At 36.3% G+C, this 16765-nt stretch overlaps 1 pseudogene across 1 annotated transcript in view; it reads left to right on the forward strand.

The window, feature by feature from the left end:
* The window catches only part of LOC101292394, a 1325780-nt pseudogene that overhangs the window by 1291675 nt on the left and 17340 nt on the right, over window positions 1-16765 (forward strand). The window contains exons 225-250 of the transcript XR_184374.1: window positions 2291-2950; window positions 3032-3520; window positions 6963-7095; window positions 7187-7364; window positions 8978-9049; window positions 9167-9235; window positions 9538-9609; window positions 9698-9769; window positions 9896-9967; window positions 10103-10174; window positions 10262-10333; window positions 10428-10499; window positions 10599-10670; window positions 10790-10861; window positions 11512-11571; window positions 11673-11738; window positions 11820-11855; window positions 11983-12020; window positions 12118-12515; window positions 12734-12929; window positions 13250-13414; window positions 13668-13786; window positions 13875-14106; window positions 14200-14437; window positions 14614-14764; window positions 14883-15269. The product of XR_184374.1 is annotated as an uncharacterized LOC101292394 (transcript). The remainder of the gene's footprint in view (window positions 1-2290; window positions 2951-3031; window positions 3521-6962; window positions 7096-7186; window positions 7365-8977; window positions 9050-9166; window positions 9236-9537; window positions 9610-9697; window positions 9770-9895; window positions 9968-10102; window positions 10175-10261; window positions 10334-10427; window positions 10500-10598; window positions 10671-10789; window positions 10862-11511; window positions 11572-11672; window positions 11739-11819; window positions 11856-11982; window positions 12021-12117; window positions 12516-12733; window positions 12930-13249; window positions 13415-13667; window positions 13787-13874; window positions 14107-14199; window positions 14438-14613; window positions 14765-14882; window positions 15270-16765) is intronic.

Raw genomic sequence — 16765 nt, forward strand, 5'->3', positions numbered from 1 at the left:
TGTTCATCCATTGGTTTAATTGAATTTGAGTGCCTTAATGAACATAATTCTGTCGAACTCGAACCGTTCATGTTTATAATAGAAAAATACAGTTTTGAGTGCCTTAATGATAACCAAATTAGCTGAAATTTTGCAGAAATGATCTATACATTAGTTTCTAAATACTAGACGGTGGAGATGTGAAAATTCGATTGAAAAATAAGTTTAAAGTGGAAATTCACACCGTAAAAGTAAATAAATATATCCTTACCTGAGAAATACTGCCCAAATATGTAATTGGTAAACCACAAAAGTATGATTACATATTTTAAAGTTACATAAGCGTCCCATATCCCCAGCACAAACGAGTCACATAAGACCATACTTTTTAGACATCTTCAATCCAGGTACGTCTTCTTAAGTTCTTATGGAAAAAGTGGCATGGAAATCAACTATGAATGGCAAACCCGGCCACGAAACCCCGTAGCTAGGTAGAGATCATCCTTGAAGCTTCTTTCGCAGTTAAATTAGAAAATGTATCCAAATGAATCGGTGAGTGACATTTCCACACGCAACAGCTTTAATTTGTAGTCGACTACTTTGAAAAGATGGAGTCCAAAGATCGATCCATTAAGAATATCAGTTCCAGAAACTCTACTATGTTATGGGGCCTATATATGGGGTCTCTGTGCTTTTGGAGAATCATTCATTCATTCTAGACCTGCATCGATAATTTGATAATCATCAATATTGTAGTATGCTAATGAGAAACAAACTTTGAATTAGTCTCTGCATGCAAAAGTGGAAACGAAATAGATATGCATGCATGAAACTTCCTTAGAAGAAAAAAGTTGGTCATGGCGAGGGGGATTAAACTTTTTCCAAATATGCATGCATGTAACTTACAAAGTTCATTTAAAAAAAAATACGATATATAATTTTGATTCTACAGCGTCTAAAACAGTAGATATATATAAGGCATGTTTACTAATTTAAAATAATTTTTTTTTAAAAAAAACAGATACCTGAAATAAAATTTAATGTGACGAAATTAAACACGTATTAATTTAACAAATTTTTTGAAAGAAAAAAGTGGAATTATGAACTCTATTTTAATTAACAAGCTAGGTCACCAAACAGTTCCTTAAGCTATTCATATACTCGTATATATTCCTTAAGCAGACATTAAAAGATGGATTCGATGGCGATCATCATTTTGTTTTCTAATTACATTTTATTAATCGATGAGTCAAATACCATTGGCACTTGGCCAGCTTGCATGGCATGCATGGACCATGGAGTGCCTGCAGCAGCAATTAATTAATAATCAGTTCTCACTTGGGTCTCCATCCAAATTTTACGTCGTTGAATATGAAAACCCTAAACCCCAAATCCGTACACTGTAAAGAAGCTGACTCATCATCCTTTTATCGAATTCGAAAGCCAGTTGTATATTATTGACTTGAACAGTTGAACCCCAGCTATGCGACACAAAGTCACCCTTAATTAGAAAGAAAATTAATCTGAACAATACGACGTCGCTCGCTAGAACGTACGCCGTTCACGACCCTTATGAGATGAATCTATATTGATAGGCATTTGTGGATTATTATTCAAGTTAGTTGGTGCAATTTAACAAGAGGAAATTAATCTCAAAAGAACAATATATAGAAAACGCATTCGAAAACATGGAGAGAAATGTGAGTTAATTTGCTAAACATATCAGGATGAGCAGCCCATGCAGTTCGTGTATTAGAGCATATGCAGCAGTAGGCAATGCCTATAGGCAGAGTTTGAACAAAGGCAGATATTATTCACATAAATTACATTTGCCTTCATGTTATGTATGCAGCAGTTGAAGGCAATAACATGAAGACAATGTACTATTTTAAGTAAAAAAATCATTTTGATAATATTTGAATTATATTTAGATATATATTGCTTTATCTTTAAATTAAAATATATATCAAATACAAGATAAATTGCTATTGACAAAATATCTCATCCGGATAAGATTTTATCCAATCTCAAGTTGACACGTGTATATCTCGGATAAACCATTATCTTCATAACAAAATTATCTTTGATTTCAGATAAGATTTCCGGCCAATAAACATCTTACACATGTCGTTATTTTAACTTCAAGTGTACCATGATTGTCAATAAATATATCTCATACTTCCTCATCTACTCCCACAAACTCATTCTACATCTGAATTTCTTCTGAAATCTCTTCTTCCACCCAAACACTTCATAACATTTTTGATGTTTTAACTTTTAAATGGAAGAGTTGAACAACTGGTTGTTGTAGAGGCAACAAGAGAGTACAGAAGATATTGAGCGAATCCAAGCCATAAATGCTCAGCTTGCTGTAGTTTTAGCCGAGTATGATTCCTCTGATCCACCAAGAGGGCGTGGTTCACGGCCTAATCGTTCTCGGAATGTCAAAAGACACAGGGAGTCACGTGGTCAATATCTTATGGAGGATTACTTCATTGAACATCCAATCTTTGAGGAAGTAGACTTCCGGAGGAGGTATAGAATGCGAAGGTCAGTCTTTAATCGTATCATGGAGAGCCTTTGCAACTACGACACGTTCTGGCAACAAAAACCTGATTGCTCTGGAAAAATGGGGTTCCTACCTCAGCAAAAAATGACAGGTGCCTTACGTATGCTTGCATACGGTGCTGCTGCCGATCAATGTGCTGAAATAACCAGAATGGGGGAATCCACCACGTTGGAATGTTTGAAGAAATTCTGCCAGCAAGTGGAAACTCTTTACTCCGAGTGGTACCTTCGCACTCCAACACTTGCAGACCTCCACCGGTTTCTTCAAAGAGCAGATAAGCGTGGTTTTCCAGGCATGATTGGGAGCATTGACTGTATGCACTGGGAGTGGAAAAATTGTCCGACTGGATGGGCCGGAGCTTACACTGGTCGTAAAGGTCGCCCAACAATTATTCTTGAAGCGGTGGCGTCCTACGACACATGGATATGACATGCATTTTTCGGAACTCCTGGAGCTCAAAATGATATCAATGTGCTCGGACAGTCGAAAGTGTTCCAACGTGTCATCTCTGGAAGTGCCCCTTCAGTGACGTTCAAGGTCAACGACATTACCTTCTCCAACCCATACTACCTAGCTGATGGAATTTATCCTTGGTGGTCAACATTCGTCAAAACAATTCCGAACCCAAGAGGTTTTGCTGAGAAACTCTTTGCTAAAAAACAAGAAGCATATCGGAAAGATGTGGAAATGTGTTTTGGTATTCTTCAATCTCGTTTTGCTATTTTACGTCACTGTGCTCGTTTGTTTAAATTGTCGACTCTTCGAAGCATCATGGTAGCTTGCATTATTCTTCACAACATGATTGTAGAGGATGAGTTTGTTGAAGAAGACTTTGTAGAGCCTAACGAGATTGACAACATGAACCCAGCAGGAGCAAACGTTTATGATCGTCCCTTGGACGATGAAGGACGTCCTATTCCTTTCCAACCAGTGGGAAGAGACGGACAAAATCTTCCACAGCTCATTGACCGGGTGCAACAACTTCACTCGTCCTATCTCCACAAGACTCTTCAAGATGCTTTAGTTGTGCACAACTGGAATTTTGGAAGCTCTTGAAGAATGATTGAAGTGGATGTTGGACTTTTTTTGTTTTAAATAATTGACAATTGTATTGTCAATTTGAGAGTGTTTAATTTTTAATTTTTAATTAATGCTTGTCTAACTGTGTGGTATGTTTTTTTCATAAATAAGTGGCAATTGTATTGTCACGTAGTGTGTTTTGTAATTTTTCTGATCAAGTTTTTGTAATTTAAATATGCTTGTCTAATGTATGCTTTGTTATTAATAAATTATACTAATTTCATAATGTCAAACTTTTATTCGCTAAAATAAAACTTACATAAATAACATGCTAAGACTAGGAACAAAATTTCAAATATAAAAATCATGGGGCTTAATCGAACCATTGGGTGTCTTCAACACTGCTACTAACATCTTCTCCTGCTTTTGCTTTAATCGCATCTTTCCTTTTTTTCCACCATAGCTTTGAACCCGGAGACAAGGTAGTAGTATCTTTTGACATAATTTTTGTGTGTTCTTTTTCCTCCTCAAGTGCCAATACTCTTGCCGCGTGATATCGGGAATCCTCATCCCTTTTCCTAATTAGCTCAACAGTAGCAGCAGTGGATCGAGCAAGACTTTCTATTGCAATTGCTACACGGTCATCTTTCTCTTGCTTCTTCTTTCCTTTTCTTATTGCTTCTTTTGAAGCCTTTATTCCCGGTGGCCTTGCAGATGGACTCGGTGGTGTTTCCAAAACTTCTTCCTCATCCAAGTTAGTGGGAGAATCCGTCTCTTCCGAGTCAAATGTCGGCCGAGGAGGGGTTCTTGGTGGATCCATGAAAGACTGATGTTGCTTAACTTCCTCCCAACATGCTTGTTTATCAAACTCTTTCCTTTTACTTTTGTCGGCATAATTAGCTTGAGCTTGGACGTACTATACATATGAAGGAAAAAAAAATTAGTAAATTAAAACAACTACATATAATTAATTTATAATTTAACACAATTATATTTGTCAAAAACATATTACCTCATCCATTAGATTTTCACCACTTCGTCGATTGTGTGCGGCTTTTTGCAAAGATTCACGCCAAACTTTGAGTGTGGCCTTCAAATTGCGCCAATGGGATTGTAGGCCTTGTTGGCTTCGACAATCGTCAGGATTTCCTTCCCAATTTGCCTTAAAGTCGCCATGAATTTTTTCCCATAACTTGTTACTTGATTGACGATTGCCGGTTATGGTGCATGTAGTAAAACGTACCCATGATCTACACAATTGAATTTCTTCACATGGATGCCAATTAGCCATATTTAGAATGCAATGAAAGAGAAGGAAAATATGGCAAACAAGAAACGGAAGAGAAAGGAAATAGATGAACAAGAAAGAGATGAATAAGGTTGTAGGAATGCCCAATCCAACATTGGGTATATATAGAAATTTTGTATGGCAGATTTTTTCTACCGTTCCATGCTTTGTATATTTAATTTACATTGTTACCGTTTTTTTTCCGTTGGGTTCTCATCTCAAAATCTCATTCAACTACATTGTTTAATAATATAAGTGTGTAGAATGGGCTCCACCATATGATGAGAAGTCGGGCAACAAGGGAGGCAAATTTTGCCTCTTCAATTGGTTGGGCAGGTGGGCCCTAGTACATTGCCTACAACTGTTTCATATTGTTGCATACGGTTTTTGATGTAAAAGACAGAAAAGGCTGCCATGCCTAAGCCTATTGCTGCATATGCTCTTAGGAAGTTAGAACATTGTATTGCTTCATTGCAAAGCCGATTATGATCATTAATGTTCTCCTTATTGATCGATAAGCTAATAACCATTTGTCTCAAGTTATCTTAAATTCAACTTAATTTAGTCGACTAAAGACGATTATTTACCTTATTACTACTACTATATATTTAGTCTAGTAACATTGTAAGTGTTCTTATAAGTGAGAAGTACTCTTGAGCTCGATCAGAATAACATGTTCATTTAGCAGAAGAAAGCTTAGAACCCACACCTGCAACTAGTAGGCTCGATCTCTCAACTCTATAACGTGCAAAATTGTCTAGTAATTAAGAGAACTTTGATGACATGCATATCACATACATGGATCGTTTCTTACATTTCAGAATGATATATAGTGTCACACGAGGTGAGGGTTATTTGAAATATAATTTAAGATGCATTACCTAGTTATTAATTCAAGATCATTGCTGCTGGTACTTGAATTGTCAAACAACTATTTTTGTTTTAGGGACAAAAGGTTCATATCCCGAGCGAATGAGCTTGGTTTATGAAAACACAACAATTGTTTTTTATGTAAACATATATAATTGCGTGCAAGCCTTTTTAGTTAATTAATTCTGTCAATTATAAAGTCTAAGTCAACTATTAAGCAATATGATTGATTGATAAAGGACACAAGTATATTAGAGCTGTTCTTGATAGTTAATAATTTATACCATGATGAAAATCTAAGAAATTTATATCCTCCTGCAATGGTAGGCTCGGTTTGTTGGATTAACAAAATATAAAGAGTCGTTGTAGATAACATGAAGCTAGTTTCAAAGAGGAATCAAACGCATTAGAAATTCACAAGTGGAATGGTATTCAAAATAAGACATCTTTAATTTTAATCATATTATTGTTACAGACAATGCAATACAGCACTGTACTACTGTCAAATCACATTGACGTAGAAATATACTCTTGATTTAGTTGACTCTAAACTGCACATTAAGCATATCGATCTGCAAATGCACCACATATATAAATCGTATTAGCTATTGTTCAAGTGGGTCTTCTTAATTTAGATGCAGCTTAAGTATGTATTTCACAATGGTATAGTAGTATGTATTTCACAATGGTATAGTTACGTTAACTTCATTTTAGGCAGCAAATTAATTAAGGATATATAGTATAGTTTGATATCTTTGCATATGGTACATCATGCAGCATTATATCCCAGAAATATACTTCAGCTAATTAAATTTTCAAGTGCCAATTAAGTCACTAAGTGCACTTGTTTTCTACAAATTTAATTTCTGTTTACAATTCATAAAAAAGGAATTTTAATAGGATAAGAGCAAGTTGTAAGAAAAATATATACTCAACATGTAATTATGTTTAATTTGTTCGATCTTGTTTAAAGGACAAGGTAGGTAGTAATGTAGTTTTCTAGCTAGTATGCTGACTTTTCATTCGATCGAGGTCAAGTCTACTCCTTTCAATTCCCTCTTATATATCAATTCCCTCTTTCTATCCTATTTCGAACCACAATGCTAGCTCGCTGTTAATTCCTACTCTTTCTTAATTTCTCCATTTCTATTCAAATTAAAAGCTTCAAATCCAAAGTGCTTATAAGCTCTCAACATTTTCCCTTTCATCCTGATCGAGCCCTTCAAATGTGAAAAGTTTTCGATCGCCATAATCATGAAAATGAGCTGCTCATTCTCCTCCCCCTCCCAGCTTCTTGTTGTTCTGCCTCTCCTGCTAGTTTTCTCTGCAACTCTTGCTTTCGGAGCTACTCAATTACCAGAAGATGAAGGTAGCTCATTAACCGGTTTCTTTACGTTTATGCATTCGATCATTTCGTAGTAAACATGATGGTTAATATATTTGTTGTTCATGTGAATTAGTTGAAGCTTTAAAGGACATAGCAAAGACTCTGGGGAAGACGAACTGGAATTTCAGTGCTGATCCCTGTGGCAGCGCTTACGGGTGGGCTAATCTGAAACCGGTGAAAGGATCCGAAGATGCCGTCACCTGCAACTGCACCTTGGTTCCCAATTCTACTGTCTGCCACGTCACAAGCATGTATGTATCACTTACTCTCTTACTATATATCTTGGCATCTTGCTCACTTTTCTTTGGATAAATCCAATCTTGCTCACTCAGTAGAGCTAGGGGTGAACATTTTGACACCCCAAGAAGGTTAGTTTGAGTTCCAAATTGTTGTGTTTTCCGTCGTATGAATTTGACATGAATCGTAAAGAAACAGGCTTTTCTTCTAGTTGTGATCCGCGCACTTAACTCATTGATCATAAGTTCATAACTCATATGTTACACATTAGAGCTAGTTTCATGCAATTTTCTCTCGTTTTTTTGTTGTGATCTCTAAATGTTTCGTATCATGTCATGTAAACGATTAGGTTGTCGATCGGTAAACGATAGATGATTTTAGAGGGGTTGATGTGAAAGGATTAAAACGCATAAGGTGAAGGTCTTGGAGGTCTTGTTCTTGTGTGTATAGAATATTGAAAACAAGAAAATGTCCCGTAGCCATCAAATGTCGATTTATGTCTAAAAGACACACTGTACCCGTAACGTTGACTCAAACAGAGACAGTGGCATGGAGATGAGCTGTGTAGAGATAAGAGTGTCAGACATGTCTTATCAGCCTCCTGGTTTAGACATGCCTGTCTTATTAGGCTGATACAAGTCATCTATCAGACTCCTGGTTAGACAAGTCGACCGATCCAATTGGGTTTGGAGGATCAAACATCTATTGGTTTTCCTGTTCAAATTTTTATTTTATTTTATTTATTGGTTTAGTGTTATTTTATCATACATTGTCTGAGACAACTCCTCATGTTGACTAGTGTATATATGGTCCAAGTTAATTGCCACGTCTTTTCTCCTCTTTGCAACCTGGGAACTTATGGTGTACAGACGTGAACAAGACTACAAGAGTAAGATTTGAACATGAAAAAGAACGGGTCTTAGATCGTATAGCTGGTCCTTATTATCAAACATGTAAATTTTAATGGGATTTGGGATTAACAAAGTATACCCAAATGTTACATGACCTTGTCGACTATGCAACTTAGAAAGAAAGAAAGAAAAAAACACATAAGAAATTAAAAAGCCATTAATCCAGTGTAGAGGATCTTAGATCATGTATATATATAGCTGGCCCTTTTTCCCTGGTCTTGAAGCATCTCATATTGTAGACACAGCAGACATAGAGAAAGGCAGCTCCTTTTAATTCTAAGAACTCTCCTTTGTTTTTCGTTCATAGTAGTCAAGTTGGTTGTCCTAAAGCACATGCAAGTTGTTCCCCAAAAAAAGTCACAGTAGGAACTATCTCTTATTATTTTTGATGACAGTAGGAACTATCTCTTATTATTAGATGAAATGAATGATGAAATGACAATTACATTTAGAATGATGCCTCAAGTAACAACAGTAAATTAAGGTTTGACTGCATGATGAAGCTCCGCTTACAGGTTAACCAGTAGTCCTTGCTCATGGTGGTTATAAGGATTGGACTTGATAGCTGAACTTTATGTTCGTAGAGGTTTGGTAATTCATGAGTAGTTTATCTGTTTTGGTCTTAGTTCAGTGGTTGAGTTTCCTGTTAGGCACAGTTTATTGTTATATGGCGTTTGAGATATATAATCTAACCATTTTCTTTTGATGAAGTGCAGAGTTTTGAAATCTCAGAGTTTGCCGGGAAAACTCCCTCCAGAGTTGATCAGGCTCCCCTATCTCCAAGAAATGTAAGAGCACTGTCACTACTTCAAGTTTGAGTCATATTCTTTTCATCATCTAATTTATCTGTATTTCAGTTTTGAATGAGGCAATGACAATCATTTCTTTCTCTCTTTCTGCTTCAGTGACCTCTCCCGTAACTACCTGAATGGCACCATCCCTCCCGAATGGGGTGCCCTGCCACTATTGAACATGTACTTGTTTTCTCCCTCGATCTGTATACATATGTGCATATGCAATACTCATTAACATGTCATGCTCATATATGTTGTTCTAATTGCCACTCAGTTTTCTTTCATCTATTTCTTTCTTAACCAAAGAATCCAAGACAGGTTTGTATATCTACAATGTCCCATCACGCACCATTTGGATAGTAAATATTTAAATGTTAGATATGGGTGTTTTGTGCCTTTCATATTCATATAGTCATTTTGATGTTATTTATTCTTTATTTGATATTTTTATGGTTTTAACATGTAAGATATATCTCTTGCAGTTCCCTTGTCGGAAACCGTTTGACAGGTTCTCTACCAGTTGAACTCGCAAACATCACCACCATGAAAAGTTTGTGAGTCTTGATAAGAACATTTGTGTCCTTTTCTGCTTACTTGATGTTTGAACTTTTTTATGAATGGAATTACATATGTTTTATGCAGGGCCATTGATATGAATAGCTTCTCTGGAGTTCTTCCCGCGAAGCTTGGGAACTTGCCCAACATAGAAAGAATGTAAGATCTCCATCCTATTAGAACTTTCAGCCATCATAGCCCGATGTTTTGTTTATTCCGGATTTGTTTTTGTGTAACCTTTTGGATCATCTATATTTTTAACCTATATCCCTTTAATTGGTTTAGTCTTCTTACCTCAAACAACTTTACTGGGGAGTTGCCGGAAACATTTGCTCAGCTGTCTACACTAAAGGACTTGTAAGCTTTTTCTTTCTTACCTTAATTTATTTTCTTTCTTTAATTTATGTTGTCCTTAGCACCCGACTTAGTCATTATGTATCTCATTCAGAGAATAGTTGAATCATTTTTTCTTCTTCCCTTTGTGTTGTGCAGTCGGATTAGTGACAATTCCTTTTCTGGGAAGATACCTAATTTTATTCAGAACTGGACAAAACTTGATAAACTGTGAGTACCATGTCTTTCATGATTACTTTAACTACTTGATTCTGAAATTTCAATTCATCACTAATTTACACTATGTCTTGTGAACAGCGCGATTCAGGCTAGTGGCTTGACAGGGCCAATTCCTTCCGGCATTTCTCTTTTGACCAAATTAACTGACATGTTAGTACCTTTTGTTATTATTGGCTTGTTTGTTAGAATGGAATAGATTAGGATTATGTAACTTATTTACATCCATGGACGAATATACTTGCAGGAGAATTACCGACTTGAATGGACCTGAATCATCATTTCCTCGACTTGAGAATCTGATAAAACCAAAGACACTGTGAGTTAATACTTCCATATAGCACACATCTCTAATCTCTGGCTGCACCAGACGTCTTTACCAACTCAAGGGTCTCAAGTATAAGTGTCTGTGTTACAGGATGTTGCGGAATTGCAATATTAGTGGACAGCTACCTGAATATCTTGGGGAAATGACGACTTTGAAAACTTTGTTAGTACAATGTCTTTTTTCTTTTTCTGTTCTGCCTTCTATAAATTTTCTTATTTATACGTGCTACCGTACTAATTAAAGGATCATGTTTACATTTTCTTTGAATGGAATCTTTGCAGAGACCTCAGCTTCAACAAGCTAACTGGAGAAATTCCAAGCAGCTTTTCTGGTCTAGCAAATGTGGATTACATGTAAGCAATGAATAACAGAACAATCTTGATTGTTTTACTGACTACTATGGGGTTTATAATTAGAGCTAGAGTGATTCTCATCAATAATGTTATTTTTCCTGCTCTCTTCATGCACTCCACTGTTAGCTTTAGGTTTTGGGGTGTAGCGGTTGTCTAACAGTAGGACTTTAATGGAGTGTTTCTAAGTAATAAGTGAGATAATTTGTGTATAGTATGTTGAATGAAGCAAGAATTCGATATAAATGGGCATAAAGGATTCGAGTACCCCTATCAAGCATCACAGGAGATGATATTCGTATACAGAACATATATATTTTTTGAACATTCATCCTATCAATCACATAACCTATGATAACAAAAAAAGAAAAAGCAATTTCTCATGCAAGATGCTACAAATTGTATTGGCATCTGATACTCAAGATCCAAATTTTATGGTGAATTGTCAAGGCATTGGAAAAGTTCATAAGCTATATGGAGGCACATTTTACTTTATGTAATATTTGTTGCGATTGTTAGTGCCAATCTATACACCTTGAATATCAGGAGAAGAAAAAATGGATCTAAGGAATCAGAATTCGTCATCTATTTTAGAAAATTTTATTCATGAAATTCATTACGATTAACACTTCTTTTTGTGAAAATTATGTTAGGTTCTTGACTGGAAATATGCTCACTGGATCCGTGCCTGATTGGCTGAAAGGAGACAACATGTAAGCTCTCTTCTAGAAAATCTATAATAACAAATGCTCATCCTTCTCCTCTTCCTTCATTTCATTGGTGAACATACGTTTACATTAGCCTTTTTGTGCAGTGATCTTTCATATAATGACTTCACCACTAATTCAGGGGCCGTCAGTTGTCAACCACGAGGAGGCTTGTAAGGATGTCAATCTTTGCTAGCTATATTTTGTTCATGTTTAATTTGTAGCTTAACTTATGAATATATTGATTACTACAGGAACTTGTTTGCAAGCTCTTCAAGGGGAAATACTTCGTAAGATTATAGTATTTCGGAAGCATGCATAAAAGTTTTACTTGAATCTCAAAGATCTATATGCACTCGGTTGGTTTATCATGTTTTCTTACTGATCTTTTTGGATCATCTATTATTCTGTTTGCAGTTCTGTGTCGTGTTTGAAAATTGCAAAATGTCCAAAAAGTAAGTTGGGTTCAGTATGTTCTAGCCTCTAACTGTCTATGGTCCTTTCTTTTCAATTCTCATCAGCTACTAACCTGTTTTTGCTTCTCTATCCTAGCTTTGTACTCTCTCCACATAAATTGTGGCGGAAAAGAAGTAACTCTCAGTGAAAACTTCACAAGGGCCACAATGGCAACATATGAGGATGATACAGCTTCTTCTGGGCCATCATCATTTTACAAAAGCAGTACAAATTGGGCGTCAAGCAACACTGGTTTCTTCACTGACGATGATCGTCCTACAGATACCTTTATCTGGACTAATTCATCTAGACTCTCTATAACCAATCCTCAGCTGTATTTGAACGCACGCCTTTCTCCTATTTCTCTAACATATTATGGGTTTTGTCTGGGAAATGGAATTTATACAGTGAACCTCCATTTTGCTGAAATAATGTTTCAAAATGACAAAACATATAGCAGCTTGGGAAGGCGTATATTTGATATTTATATCCAGGTACGACATATTTCCACATATATCAGCTGAAGTGATATTCAGCAAATGTTGCCAAAACAAACATTACTTTGTTTTTGGTCAACTAAAAGCAAATACTGTCCTGACTTTCTTATGTAGGAATTTTAAGTTAACATGAAATTCAATACAGTAAATTCTGTAGAAGCTTTGTTAAACGTGGAATGAAATATTAACTAATAGTACTAAGTACTCTATTGCAGGGGTCACTGGTGCTGAAGGATTTTAACATTGCCAGTGAAGCAGGAGGGTTTGGTATACCTGTTGTAAAAAACTTCACTACTAACATAACTAGTAATACCTTGGAGATCCGTTTATATTGGGCTGGAAAAGGAACCACTGGCATCCCTGTACGAGGAATTTATGGTCCTCTAATCTCCGCTATTTCTGTAGATCCTAGTAAGTTTAAGATTTTATCAACTCTGTTTTTCTCCTTGTATTTAGAGTTAGACCATTGAGAGTTTCATTATAAGGATATTCCATGCTTCCATCCTCTTATAGGAGCTTCTGACACTAGTCTACACAGTTATTGTTTTTTTTTTTTTTTGTCATTGCCAATTAAAGAACTGCATCTACTTACTCTTCTTACTATCTACTTGTCTTAAGGTTCCCCTCAAAGGATCGAACGTTTTGTGTCTCTGTGTATTGGGTAGCTGGTTGAGTAATGCACTCCTACCAATAACATTTACCATATACTAACGCTTGTCTTCTTCTGGCAGACTTTGAACCCCCGGTAGAGGCCTTGACAGGAGGTGGAGATGGAAGTGGAATATCTGTAGGTGTAGTGGTTGGAATTGTGGCTGGAGGATTCTTCATTATACTACTTATTTTTGGTATTCTTTGGTGGAAAGGTTTTCTAAGACGAGAAAGGACTCTCGAACAAGGTATTTGCAGTTAGTTTGAGACTTTGAGATACTGAAATAGTTTATTAATTTCAAAATTTTCAGGCTGCGTAAGATGGTCATAATACTGTTCTTTTCATTTACCCAACATATATGAAAATATGAAATATTGTCGAAAGTATCAGTTTAGGTGAATTTTGTTAAATTTTAGGCCTCAAATCTGTCAGAATAATATATGTTACATTATTCTGAAACTTTGGCAACTAATTCTTACATCTATTCACTTCCTACACAGATTTGAATGGTGTGGACTTGCAAACTAGTAAGTTTACCTTGAGGCAAATCAAAGCTGCCACAAACGATTTTGACCCAGCTAATAAGATTGGAGAAGGTGGTTTTGGTCCTGTCCACAAGGTATTCATCAGAACCGACCATTTCTATTCATTTTCTGCAACTGATATCTTTTCTTTAAGTAGATTTTCACCATGTTTGATGAATGCAGGGCCTTCTATCAGATGGCACCATAATTGCCGTTAAGCAGCTCTCTGCCAAATCAAAGCAAGGGAATCGTGAATTTGTGAATGAGATCGGCATGATTTCTGCTTTGCAACACCCTCATCTTGTTAAGCTATATGGATGCTGCATTGAAGGAAATCAATTATTGCTTGTCTATGAGTACATGGAAAAAAATAGTCTTGCACGCGCTTTGTTTGGTAAATATTTCTGCAGCATAAGTATTTATGTCTAGACCTTCTGTTAGCTCATGGAAGTGGATGTATAAGATTTTCTTATGATAGCTACTAATTATTTATTTTGACAACTTGAAGGCCCAGAAGAAAGTCAGTTAAAGTTAGATTGGCCAACAAGGCACAATATCTGTGTTGGCATTGGAAGAGGTTTGGCCTTCCTCCATGAGGAGTCAAGGTTGAAGATCGTTCATCGAGACATCAAAGCTACTAATGTGCTACTTGATAAAAATCTTTTCCCAAAGATATCTGACTTTGGATTGGCCAAACTTGATGAAGAGGATAATACCCACATAAGCACCCGAATTGCTGGAACTTAGTAAGTCCTGCCTGCTGTATTATTATCTGATTACTTTATAGTTTACTCCTGATTTCACCTCAAGCGATCCATAGAAATAGGAAAAAGAAGATGGAACAAATTTTTACTGGTCTTGTTATACCTTTGTTTGTTTTTCAAAAGTGGGAATATATTTATATGTGAGTTTGTTTTTGCAGTGGATATATGGCACCTGAATATGCGATGCGTGGTTATTTGACTGATAAAGCCGATGTTTATAGTTTTGGAATTGTTGTGCTGGAAATTGTTAGTGGGAGGAGCAATACAACGTACCGGACGAAGGAAGAATGCTTTTATCTTCTTGATTGGGTAATCTATTTCTTCCTGGTTCATTTTATTTTTATTGGTTCTTCAATAAAAAAGGAGCCTGCATACCTAGAGTCTAGAGAACTGTATAATGAATTAAAATCCTTAATCTTGTTTCCAGGCACTTGTTCTAAAAGAGAAAGGGAACTTGCTGGAACTAGTTGATCCAAGGTTGGGCTCAGACTTTAACAATGAAGAGATGATGATCACAATCAATGTGGCTCTTCTTTGTACTAATGTCATTGCAGCAGATAGGCCTATGATGTCTTCAGTGGTTAGCATGCTTGAAGGCAAAGCTTCTGTCCAAGAGTTGGTCTCGGATCCAAATGCATCGAAGGAGGAGATCAATGAAATGAGGAAACATTTTCAGTCCAATGTTGCAGAAAACATGAGTGAGAATAGCCAGAGGCAAACTATGTCAACCGAAGGTCCTTGGACTGCTTCATCTACATCTGTTAATGATCTTTATCCAGTCAATCCTGATTCAAGTTACTGGGAAAACAGAAATTAGAGAAATTGGGCAAACTGTCTTCAATTTGTTACCGGTATATATAGGTTCATAAAACCATTTCCGCCAATTTCTTTTCGAAATATAGTGAATAAATGTTCACAGAAGAACATAGGTTCTTTTTATAGCATAGTAATTGTAGATTGTGAAGTTGTTCACATGCATTACCTTGTATTCACAGCTTATTGAACTGCATTTCTCTTCGCATTACCTGGAATAAATCATTTTGGATTAACTTGAGTATTGAGAAACTGGAAATCTTGTCATTTGATTCAATTGAATGAATGTTTAGCGGAAAGCACATGAATGTTAACCATATTCACAAAAACGCAAAACAAGTCGTACAAGGGAAAATTATTATATCTCTATGTGCCTTTCATACAGATAGTTCACTGAAACGTAAATTAATAAGGAAGAAAATAAAACTTAATCAGTGATGATTATAAGCACAAATAATAAAATTACATGGAGGCGGTAGATCCCACCAAACTAAACTTATGGGTTTGATATACACCTAACATGTACTTTAAATTACCGATGAACCGTGATTTGGTTGGTTAGTTAGCTTAACCAACAACTTTGATGTTATGAGTTCAAACTTCATTGACATATGTAAATAAAACATACATACGTAGATACAAGAAACTACTTGACATGGATAAACTGATAAAATGCTCTTATGATATAACGTTGACAAAGGAGGACAACAAAAAAATGATGGCAAACAGGAAACACCAACACAATCACGACGAGTCATTACATTTTTTTTTTTTTAACAAGAGGGTGTTTCGGGGTGATCTATCTTCGACCTTCAAACCTAGCTATTCCATGCTCCGATGGAATGTGCAGCCATGGACTTGCACACATAAATTTTGTTCGAAACTGCACAACCCCATCGTCTCCTTGCAGATACAAATACTCCTACATAGGAGGGGATGCAGTAGAAGGGTTATTTGGATATGACACTGTAAGAACCCCTCGGAAATGGTAGTAAAACAAAGCTGCCTAATGTGACAATTGGCTGCACAGAATACAATTGAGGAAGGTGATGGCATTTTGGGTTTAGGCTTGGGCGACTACTCATTTTGGGTTTATAAGTTTGCTGGCAAGTTCTCTTATTGCCTAATGAATCGTTAGAGCCACAGGAGTGTGACGAGTTATCTTGCATTTGATGGCAATAATCAAACAGTTGGTTATGACCAAACCTGCCAAAGATTTTTACGGCGCAAATGTAACCGGAATCTCAATCGGGAGCACATTGCTAAATATACCAAGTCAAGTATGGTACATAAAGACTGGTGGGGGTGTAATTCTAGATTCAGGCACAACCAACACATTACACATTGTGCTAACCTTAACAGCTGTAAGCTGTTATGGATGAATATACAGATGCTATCTCAAAAAATATGGTAGTTTCATCTTAGATGGGCTGCCGTTTGAGTTCTGCTTAAATGCCACAGGATTTGACGAGTCTCAATTTAAAGGGACTAGGATGG

This window comes from Fragaria vesca, linkage group LG3, assembly GCF_000184155.1.
Source record: "Fragaria vesca subsp. vesca linkage group LG3, FraVesHawaii_1.0, whole genome shotgun sequence".
Classification (NCBI taxonomy): Eukaryota; Viridiplantae; Streptophyta; class Magnoliopsida; order Rosales; family Rosaceae; genus Fragaria; species Fragaria vesca.